Genomic DNA, 12,187 nt, shown 5'->3' on the forward strand with positions numbered 1-12,187 from the left:
TCAGTCAGGCCAGAGTAATGAGTTCAAATTTGATGATAAGGGGATCCTCCGCTACGGGAACAGATTATGTGTGCCAGATGACATTGGTCTGAAGGGAGATATTATGGGGGAAGCCCATAATACCAGGTATAGTGTTCACCCTGGAGCCACCAAGATGTATCAGGATCTGAAGAGAGTGTATTGGTGGCCAGCTATGAAGAAGGACGTGGCACTGTTCGTGTCAGCCTGCGATGTGTGTCAGAGGGTGAAACTAGAGCATCAGAAGCCGGCTGGAATGTTGAATCCACTACCGATTCCAGAGTGGAAATGGGAGAACATAGCTATGGACTTCGTAGTGGGGTTACCGGCGACGTCCAACAGATTGGACTCCATATGGGTGATTGTGGACAGACTCACCAAATCTGCTCACTTCATCCCTGTCAGGAGTGGTTACTCTGTGGACAAGTTGGCGCAGGTGTACGTAGATGAGATTGTCAGACTGCATGGGGTCCCGGTATCTATAGTGTCAGATAGAGGGCCCCAGTTCACCTCCAGGTTTTGGCGGAGTCTGCAGAACGCTATGGGTACCAGATTAGACTTCAGTACTGCCTTCCACCCACAGACAGACGGACAGTCAGAAAGGACCATCCAGACAATAGAGGATATGCTCAGAATGTGTGTGCTAGATTTTGGCGGTTCTTGGAGGCAGCATCTACCTTTGGTGGAGTTTGCCTACAATAACAGCTATCATGCTAGCATAGGGATGGCTCCATATGAAGCTTTGTATGGGAGGAAGTGCAGATCACCTATCTGCTGGGAGGAAGTAGGAGAGAGGACTCTTGCGGGTCCGGAGTTAGTAGAGCTTACCAGCAGGGTGGTACCCATAATCAGAGAGAGGATCAGGACTGCTGCTAGTCGGCAAAAGAGTTACGCAGATATCCGCAGAAGACAGCTAGAGTTTCAGGAGGGGGATTTGGTCTTGCTCAAGGTGTCTCCTATGAAAGGAGTGGTTCGGTTTGGGAAGAAGGGTAAGTTAGCTCCACGGTACATCGGCCCTTTCGAGGTGCTTCAGAGGGTCGGTAATGTGTCGTACAAGCTAGACTTGCCTGCTTCGATGGAGAGAATCCATCCGGTTTTCCATGTTTCTCTGTTAAGGAAATACGTGTCAGATCCGAGCAAGGTTCTTAGTGAGCCTGATGTGGAGATCCATGAGGATCTCACCTATGTAGAACAGCCAGTGCGGATCCTAGACACTCAGATCAGAAAGCTAAGGAACAAGGAAATCCCGATGGTGAAAGTCCTTTGGAACCACCACAATATTGAAGAATGCACCTGGGAGACACGGGAGTCTATGCTCCAGCAGTACCCCCATCTGTTTTGAGGTGAGTGTTAGTTGCTCTATGTGTTGCATGTATGATATATTGTATGCTATGTTGTATGTTATGAATGATGTCATGCTTTGTATGTTAGTTGAGGAACATTCGGGGACGAATGTTCTTAAGGGGGGGAGAATGTAATACCCGGCTAGACTCCGGTATCGGAATCCCTACCGTCCGGTGGGACCTCGGATGTCGGAAACCTCTAGAAGGGTAAAAACTATGATTTTATGAAATGTTTTCATGTATTTCATGTTTTTAAGTAAGAAATTAAATGAGTTTTTGCATGAAAAGTCTTTGGAGGAAAACCCAGGTTCGGCCGCCGAAAGTCAGGTTCGGCCGCCGAACATGCATGCTTTCGGAGGGACTTTAGGCGCCCGAAAGTTTTGAGTAAGGGAAATGCAGGTTCGGCCGCCGAACTCCAAGTTCGGCCGCCGAACCTTGCATGCATGCGGAGGCACTTTCGGCCCCCGAACGTGGCCTGGCCAGCCACCTATAAAAGGGGCACTTAGCCGAAATGGGAGAGTTTGGAGGCATTACCTCTATGGGGTAAAATGTGAGATCTTCACAGATCATAAGAGCCTGCAGCACATCTTGAGTCAGAGAGATTTGAATTTGAGGCAGAGGAGATGGGTAGAGCTGTTGAGTGACTATGATTGCAAGATTCAGTACCATCCGGGTAAGGCGAATGTTGTGGCAGACGCCCTAAGCCGGAAATCACTCGGCAGTCTATCCCACATTTCAGCAGAGAGGAGGCCGGTGGTGAAGGAGTTCCACAGACTTATGAGTGAGGGATTACAGTTGGAGTTGTCTGGCACAGGTGCCTTAGTGGCTCAGATGAGAGTGACACCCGTGTTTCTGGAGCAGGTAGTTCAGAAACAGCATGAGGACCCAGAGTTGGTCAGGATAGCCAGAACGGTTCAGTCAGGCCAGAGTAATGAGTTCAAATTTGATGATAAGGGGATCCTCCGCTACGGGAACAGATTATGTGTGCCAGATGACATTGGTCTGAAGGGAGATATTATGGGGGAAGCCCATAATACCAGGTATAGTGTTCACCCTGGAGCCACCAAGATGTATCAGGATCTGAAGAGAGTGTATTGGTGGCCAGCTATGAAGAAGGACGTGGCACTGTTCGTGTCAGCCTGCGATGTGTGTCAGAGGGTGAAACTAGAGCATCAGAAGCCGGCTGGAATGTTGAATCCACTACCGATTCCAGAGTGGAAATGGGAGAACATAGCTATGGACTTCGTAGTGGGGTTACCGGCGACGTCCAACAGATTGGACTCCATATGGGTGATTGTGGACAGACTCACCAAATCTGCTCACTTCATCCCTGTCAGGAGTGGTTACTCTGTGGACAAGTTGGCGCAGGTGTACGTAGATGAGATTGTCAGACTGCATGGGGTCCCGGTATCTATAGTGTCAGATAGAGGGCCCCAGTTCACCTCCAGGTTTTGGCGGAGTCTGCAGAACGCTATGGGTACCAGATTAGACTTCAGTACTGCCTTCCACCCACAGACAGACGGACAGTCAGAAAGGACCATCCAGACAATAGAGGATATGCTCAGAATGTGTGTGCTAGATTTTGGCGGTTCTTGGAGGCAGCATCTACCTTTGGTGGAGTTTGCCTACAATAACAGCTATCATGCTAGCATAGGGATGGCTCCATATGAAGCTTTGTATGGGAGGAAGTGCAGATCACCTATCTGCTGGGAGGAAGTAGGAGAGAGGACTCTTGCGGGTCCGGAGTTAGTAGAGCTTACCAGCAGGGTGGTACCCATAATCAGAGAGAGGATCAGGACTGCTGCTAGTCGGCAAAAGAGTTACGCAGATATCCGCAGAAGACAGCTAGAGTTTCAGGAGGGGGATTTGGTCTTGCTCAAGGTGTCTCCTATGAAAGGAGTGGTTCGGTTTGGGAAGAAGGGTAAGTTAGCTCCACGGTACATCGGCCCTTTCGAGGTGCTTCAGAGGGTCGGTAATGTGTCGTACAAGCTAGACTTGCCTGCTTCGATGGAGAGAATCCATCCGGTTTTCCATGTTTCTCTGTTAAGGAAATACGTGTCAGATCCGAGCAAGGTTCTTAGTGAGCCTGATGTGGAGATCCATGAGGATCTCACCTATGTAGAACAGCCAGTGCGGATCCTAGACACTCAGATCAGAAAGCTAAGGAACAAGGAAATCCCGATGGTGAAAGTCCTTTGGAACCACCACAATATTGAAGAATGCACCTGGGAGACACGGGAGTCTATGCTCCAGCAGTACCCCCATCTGTTTTGAGGTGAGTGTTAGTTGCTCTATGTGTTGCATGTATGATATATTGTATGCTATGTTGTATGTTATGAATGATGTCATGCTTTGTATGTTAGTTGAGGAACATTCGGGGACGAATGTTCTTAAGGGGGGGAGAATGTAATACCCGGCTAGACTCCGGTATCGGAATCCCTACCGTCCGGTGGGACCTCGGATGTCGGAAACCTCTAGAAGGGTAAAAACTATGATTTTATGAAATGTTTTCATGTATTTCATGTTTTTAAGTAAGAAATTAAATGAGTTTTTGCATGAAAAGTCTTTGGAGGAAAACCCAGGTTCGGCCGCCGAAAGTCAGGTTCGGCCGCCGAACATGCATGCTTTCGGAGGGACTTTAGGCGCCCGAAAGTTTTGAGTAAGGGAAATGCAGGTTCGGCCGCCGAACTCCAAGTTCGGCCGCCGAACCTTGCATGCATGCGGAGGCACTTTCGGCCCCCGAACGTGGCCTGGCCAGCCACCTATAAAAGGGGCACTTAGCCGAAATGGGAGAGTTTTCTCCCATTTTCGACCTCAGCGAGCTTCCGACCTCCCTTTCCCAAATCTTGTGTTTTTCCTTCAATCCCCACCATTTTCTTTGAGTTTTAAGGTTCCACAAAAGTTTTTGAGTGTTTTTAAGCAAGTTTGGAGCTTGGAAATCTTGGAGCTAAATCCCTCCATTTTCCGAGCTAGGGTCGTTCTTCCTCTAGATCTTCAAGAGGTAAGCTTCGATCTATGCTTCTTTTATGTTTTATGGAAGTTTTATGCAAATTGATGGGGTAGAATGCATGTTTAGGTTATATGTATGTTTATGGGTATAATGTATGTTGATGTTTGTGTGTTTGAAGTGTTGTAGATGGGGTATATTATAGTTTGAGACCCCTAGGTATGATGTATGATGTGTATGCATGTGTAGAAACAAGGTTATGCATGTTTTGAGGCGTTTTGGAGGCTTTGGACACAAGGGAGCCAAGTTTCTGCCCTTCGGCAGAAACTCAGGTTCGGCCGCCGAAGTGACTTTCGGCCGCCGAACCCCCTTGTGGAGGCAGTTTCGGCTGCCGAAGCCTGCCCCCGAAACTCAAGTTTCGTCTCTGTCTGGGAGGTTCGGCCGCCGAAAGTGCCGCCGAACCTGCATGACTTTCGGCTGCAGAGGGACTTTCGGCCGCCGAACCTGCCGCCGAAAGTGTCCTGTTTAGCCGTTTCTTGCATGATTTCATGGGATGTTTTCAGGATGTTTTAGGGGGTCTTTGGGGGGTATTTTGAAGTCATGTTCACGTATGTTTGGTGCCTCATTTGCGTCCACCTGTGTAGGTTCGGACCCGAGGAACCGAGACCCCCGGTTGTGAGATAGTCGTACAGAGTTCGTTGTAAAGCTTCAGTTACCAGGTGAGTGGAACAACCCCTTAAGCTTTAAAGTAAAGGAATAAATGAATGAATCATAAAGCATTGCCCATGCATCATTATGCTATGCAATATTAGGTTGTATGGATTAGAATTCACGAATATGTTGCATTGCATACTTTGTTGTTGATGTGGATGAATGTTGAATGATCCATTAGCCCTTGTATGTCATGATAGCCTATGTGAGACCAGGTGTGCCTGCTACGGCTCCACGCCCCTGGCACTATGACTGATTATGAAAGTCCGGGTGTGCCTGCTACGGCTCTACGCCCCCGGCATGTATGAGTAAGAAAGATTGGGGCTAAATGGTGACAAGTTCATCCTTGTTGTGAAATGTTTGTGTTATGGCGCATACATGAAAGCATGAATAAGAAAGAAAGAAAAAGTTAAATGATAATAATAATATTGATAATAAAACGAATAATAATATACCTAAAAATGGAGGAATTAAAACAAATGTTTTTAGTTTCTGCTCACTGGGCTCTAGTAGCTCACCCCACTCCCTTTATCCCCAAAGTTGCAGGTACAGGATAGATCAAGAAGTCGGCTAGAGTGAAGTCAAGCCTTGTATGTTGTAATAGATAGTAATGGACATGAATATGATGTAATGAGTAATGTATAGTTATGATATGTAATGATAATGATGATTGAGGATTAGTATGTGCTTGACCCTATGTTTATGGTTATCCCCTTGGTACATGATCTATAGAAATGTTTTTATGATGTATTTGTTAGTCCAAGCTTATCGAATGATGAAATACCCCATTGGAGCATTTGATGAGGACTCCAGTGGTGGTTATGTTATTGTTGTGCACATGTTCAGGTTAAGCTTGGAAAAAGAAAGAAAAAAGGTTTACAGCTTTATGTATGCTGATCATGTATGGGATATTACAGGTTACAGGAGGTATGTTTGGCTTGCTACGGGTCCCGGCGGCCTTAAGCCGATCTGGATCCTAGCGCCGGTAACGGGTCGGATTTCCGGGTCGTTACAATAACTGATGAGTTGGGAGCTGATGATAGTAGAGCCATTGAAATGGCAGGGTTCACTTTGAAATGCAAGAAAGCTCGAGTGTGGTTCAAGAATTACGTGGAACCCAGGTTAGACAGTGACAGAGCGCATTTTAGGCCATATTATAATGTTCTTAATGATGTTTATTTGCACCTTTTCTGCCTAATTTGGTTGTTTTGTTCATGTTTTGCAGAAACTAGGTGTGAAAGGACATTCTGGAGAAAATGCGCTTAAAACTGCCAAAAAAGTGCCAAATATGGAAAGTTCCAGAAAAGGAAAGTTTTCATATATGGAAAGTTCCAAATAAGGAAAGAGTCAGAAAGCACAGTTAGCAAACTGTTCGAAATTTGAACTGCAAAATCTTTCCTGCCTTATTTAGAACATGAAGCCAAAAAGGAAAGTCTTCAAATGAGGAAAGTGCAGAAGCAAAAGCAAATAAGGAAAGCTCAGTCAGAAGATTATTTGAAATTCAAATCGCAGATCTTTCTTTCCTTGTTCAAAAGATGTGCACATACTGCAGGAGTCAAATCTTCCAATTTAGGCAGTAAGATCTCATGAAGGCACATTTGCCTCTTCTGCGTTCAGCGTTTAAAATTCAAATGAAGGCTCCACCTGAAAAGGAAAGACTGGACATATATGACATATATCTTTCCACTTCTGCACATTAATGACTGCATTCTCCTGCCTCTTTCGCAATCCATGCGCGCGCCACCTCTTCTGGAAGCATGATCCGCGCGTCCTTCCTCTTCTGAAAGCCTTAGTACGTGCATATTTCCTTATGAACATCAAGCCACGACTTTTCTTCCTCTATTGGCAGCCTTGGATCGCTCTTCCTTCCTTTTCAAGCACAAGGTACGCTCCTTTCCTATTCTGAAGGCAATCTGCGCGCTAACTTCCTTCTGAAGCCTTGCAGTCCGATTCTTTCCTCTTTTGCAACAACTTGGGCAGCAAGTTGCACATGGGCAGAACCTTGGGCAGCCTTTACACTAATTAGGAAGCAAGGTCAGCATCTAAACTTATTTAGGAAGCACAATCTGCGCCTCCTTCCCTTTCTGAGACCAAACCGCGCGCATCAACTTCCTTTCGCAGTGCATTTTCGCGCAGCCTTCCTTCTGAAGCCGAAAAGCGCGATTCTTTCCTTTTCAGACACATCTTGGGCAGAAAATACCTCTTGGGCAGTAAGTATGACCTAGGGCAACACTTTTCAACTATAAAAAGCCACATAAGAAGCCTCTACATGGTCTTTACACTCCCCTTGGGAGACACCTACGGGATTGCAAGTGACATCTTCTCTTTTTCTTCCTTTCTTTATTTTTAGTTTTTGTTTCAGCCATGAGTGGCTGAAACCTTTTTTCTAGTTGAGGATTTGGTGAAACTTTGGTTGTATTTTTGGATTGAGAGACTTGAACTACATGGTTAATCTTTAGTTGCTTTTCAATATTCATGTAATTTGGTGCTTTAAGATATTATTGCTTTGTCGTGCGGATCTCTATTGATCTTTGATTTCAAGGTAATATATTGTTGTTTGAATAATCTTAGTCCGTATTTGCTTGGATTGCTCAAATATAAGAACACTTGGTGTAAAAACCAAGGAAATTGCATGATCTAGTGTTGTCTCCATGCATGTGGGTGACTAGAATTGGTTCTCTCTATTTCTTTATGCGATTGACTATTGTATAAGGCCTGTGGCTCAAAGACGTTCTTTGGCAATTGTTAATTAGTAATTGATTGGTGGACTTTCCCTAATTAATTTAATCTAAAAGAGAGACTATGGATGTGAGAAACTTCTTCAATCTCCATAGCCAATTTATTGAATCAACAAAGGAACATTTGAGTCAATGATCAATCCCTTCAACTAAAGTGAATCTAAATCTTCAACTAGAGCTTTTACCATCATTGTTTTACCCTCAATTTACTTTCTGCTTACTTTTAATTGCTCTTTTCTTTAGCTTAATCAAATCAATCTTGAAACCCCCATTTTTTACTTTACATGCACTTGCACTTTCTTTTCTTTTCTGCTCTCTTTAATTTGGTCTATTCAAGGAAGGTAAACGAGTATCAATTCCCTGTGGATACGATCCTCTTACCACTGTCTGCAATTTTAATATTGTTGGTAGTTAAACAGGTTATTTATTTTGACCGGCTTCGACAACCGCTTTGTCAAAATTGGCGCCGTTGCCGGGGAATTGATTTAACTCATTTGTTTTTCTTTCAGGACCAGATCTGAACATAAAAAAAAAAAAAAAAAAAAGAAAAAGAAAAAAGAGCACTCTGCGCAGAACCATCTTCTGAAACATCTCAATTGCACATCTTAATCATGAATGAGGTAAGTAGATCTGATCTTTCTTTTCTAACATCTTTATTGAAAGATTTAACCATAGAACAAGACGCGGTAAGTACACCTTTCCGCCTTGTGGAACTTTATGAACAAATCGCTGCTATGAGAAGTTTTGTTATAGACCAAGCTGAACAAGCTTTTGAAGAACAACAACTCCAACAAGTACATGCATGTGAAAGATTCTATGGACAGCCGAGATATGCAATACCTGAAGATACCAGAACTAATATTTATAAGATGTTGGAGACTTTGCATAATTTCCAACAGGAAGTGGATCGAGTAGCCGCCAAATGGAGAGAAGACATGGTAAGAAAAGAGGAAGAGCGTCAAGCTGATGATGAAAGATGGCAAGTACAAGAACAAGTTGCTGAAGAAACCCAACCAGAAGATAGTTTGTCCAATCCAACTGATCAAACAGAACTTGTTGCTTTAGATATCATTGATTTTATGAGCCAAGATGTTTTTTATGTAAATCAAAATGATATGCTAAATGATGATCCTTGCAGGAAAGAGAGCCAGAAAGAGCCAGAACTGAAAGAAACTGACTGTTGCATCCAACAGGTGGACTGCAGCCATGCGCATAATGAACAGAAGCAGATCGCACCACTTCAGCTTGGTGCGCAGATCAACCTTGCGCAGGACAGTCCTGCAACACTTCCAGTCACACTTCTTCAGCTTCCATCGCATGAAACTCCTTCCAGCCTCCCATTGCAGACCAACCTTGCGCAAGAAGGAGTACCTGAAAGCCTTTTAGTTGTGTCCTTTCAGCTTCAATCGCAGATCAGTGGTCTTCTGCCTCCCTTTCAGGTAAGTTCTGCGCAGAAAGAAGAATCTGAAACTCCTTTCAGCCTTCCAATGCAAACAGCCCAGGCTCACAAGGAACAAATGGTATTCCAAGCACCCAAACCAAAGGAGCATGCAGATCTATGCTTGCCCAAGCCTCCAGATAAGGTAGAATTTGTTTTGCCCGAACTCAATGCTAAACTGCAGCTACATATGGAGAAATATCAATTGAAGCTCGAAGTGCTAAAAAATGCAAACATAAGGGCTAGAGGCACACCTCATCTGAAAGAGGAGAAACTGATCATGTTACTTCACGAGTACATGAAAGAAATAAGATGGGTTATGACTAAATCAAAAGGCGTGCTACACTATTCACTTAATTCTGTTGGGACCCTTTTTCCTCCCCCAATTACTTGAGGCAACTTGCCAAGTGGATCGCACCATACAACACCACACCAGGGGAGTACTCAGTTTCCTTTGTTCTTTTATGTTTTCTATACATTGAGGACAATGCATGATCTAGGTGTGGGGGTGCGGATCTCTGAAATTTTTAATTTTTTGCTTTAGACACATTTTTCCTTTCAGTTTGCATTTTCCTTTCAGTTTTTTCTTTTAGTTTGTATTTTCTTTTCAGTTTTCCTTTCAGTTTGTGTTTGATCAACCATGGTCTTCTTCTTTCTGATTTGCTTTACTCAAATTGATGAGCTATGTTGATGAACTTTCTTTCCATGACCCCATTGATGTGATGACTCTTTAACCCTATGTTGAATCAATTGCAATAAGATGTATTCATGTTTGGAAATTGCTTTTTGAATTGAATCTTGGAGCTTACCAATGGTGAAAAATATACTGATGACCCTCGATTGAAGATGACAAAAATGAAATTGTGTGAATGAACTTAACATGACTTGATTTAGCAATAGGTGTTGATTTGCCCAAATCATTGAGAGAAAGAAAATTCAGCAAAGGCAAAGCCCTCAAAAGCACAAAAAAAAAAAATGGAGAAAATTGTTCCAATGGTCAAAAGACTATGAACAAGACTAAATAGCCACTTGGATAGGTGACCCACTGAAAGATCTAAAAGTACATCAAAAATAGGTTGGTGACCTTTCCAAGCAAGATCTAAAGTGCAAAAGCCTGAATAAAGTACTTCAAGGTAAGGGCAAGTCACACCAAAAGCTAGAAAAAGTCTTAATATATAATGTGCATGGTCTCTCTTGAGGAAAACCAATCCTAGCCATGGTAAGTAAAGGGAAACAAGGAAAGAGGTAAGTAACCTTGATGCATATATTCTTTATTGCAATGCTTCAAAATAGGGGTCTAGAGTAAGAGCTTAAGTGGACATAAAGGATCAAAGTGAAGAGAGTTTGTTCAACTGTGTTTGTTTGCTTGAGGACAAGCAAAAGGTTAGGTGTGGGGGTATTTGACAGAGCGCATTTTAGGCCATATTATAATGTTCTTAATGATGTTTATTTGCACCTTTTCTGCCTAATTTGGTTGTTTTGTTCATGTTTTGCAGAAACTAGGTGTGAAAGGACATTCTGGAGAAAATGCGCTTAAAACTGCCAAAAAGGTGCCAAATATGGAAAGTTCCAGAAAAGGAAAGTTTTCATATATGGAAAGTTCCAAATAAGGAAAGTTTCATATATGGAAAGTGCCAAATAAGGAAAGAGTCAGAAAGCACAGTTAGCAAACTGTTCGAAATTTGAACTGCAAAATCTTTTCTGCCTTATTTAGAACATGAAGCCAAAAAGGAAAGTCTTCAAATGAGGAAAGTGCAGAAGCAAAAGCAAATAAGGAAAGCTCAGTCAGAAGATTATTTGAAATTCAAATCGCAGATCTTTCTTTCCTTGTTCAAAAGATGTGCACATACTGCAGGAGTCAAATCTTCCAATTTAGGCAGTAAGATCTCATGAAGGCACATTTGCCTCTTCTGCGTTCAGCGTTTAAAATTCAAATGAAGGCTCCACCTGAAAAGGAAAGACTGGACATATATGACATATATCTTTCCACTTCTGCACATTAATGACTGCATTCTCCTGCCTCTTTCGCAATCCATGCGCGCGCCACCTCTTCTGGAAGCATGATCCGCGCGTCCTTCCTCTTCTGAAAGCCTTAGTACGTGCATATTTCCTTATGAACATCAAGCCACGACTTTTCTTCCTCTATTGGCAGCCTTGGATCGCTCTTCCTTCCTTTTCAAGCACAAGGTACGCTCCTTTCCTATTCTGAAGGCAATCTGCGCGCTAACTTCCTTCTGAAGCCTTGCAGTCCGATTCTTTCCTCTTTTGCAACAACTTGGGCAGCAAGTTGCACATGGGCAGAACCTTGGGCAGCCTTTACACTAATTAGGAAGCAAGGTCAGCATCTAAACTTATTTAGGAAGCACAATCTGCGCCTCCTTCCCTTTCTGAGACCAAACCGCGCGCATCAACTTCCTTTCGCAGTGCATTTTCGCGCAGCCTTCCTTCTGAAGCCGAAAAGCGCGATTCTTTCCTTTTCAGACACATCTTGGGCAGAAAATACCTCTTGGGCAGTAAGTATGACCTAGGGCAACACTTTTCAACTATAAAAAGCCACATAAGAAGCCTCTACATGGTCTTTACACTCCCCTTGGGAGACACCTACGGGATTGCAAGTGACATCTTCTCTTTTTCTTCCTTTCTTTATTTTTAGTTTTTGTTTCAGCCATGAGTGGCTGAAACCTTTTTTCTAGTTGAGGATTTGGTGAAACTTTGGTTGTATTTTTGGATTGAGGGACTTGAACTACATGGTTAATCTTTAGTTGCTTTTCAATATTCATGTAATTTGGTGCTTTAAGATATTATTGCTTTGTCGTGCGGATCTCTATTGATCTTTGATTTCAAGGTAATATATTGTTGTTTGAATAATCTTAGTCCGTATTTGCTTGGATTGCTCAAATATAAGAACACTTGGTGTAAAAACCAAGGAAATTGCATGATCTAGTGTTGTCTCCATGCATGTGGGTGACTAGAATTGGTTCTCTCTATTTCT

Source organism: Manihot esculenta, chromosome 15 (assembly GCF_001659605.2).
Source record: "Manihot esculenta cultivar AM560-2 chromosome 15, M.esculenta_v8, whole genome shotgun sequence".
Classification (NCBI taxonomy): domain Eukaryota; kingdom Viridiplantae; phylum Streptophyta; class Magnoliopsida; order Malpighiales; family Euphorbiaceae; genus Manihot; species Manihot esculenta.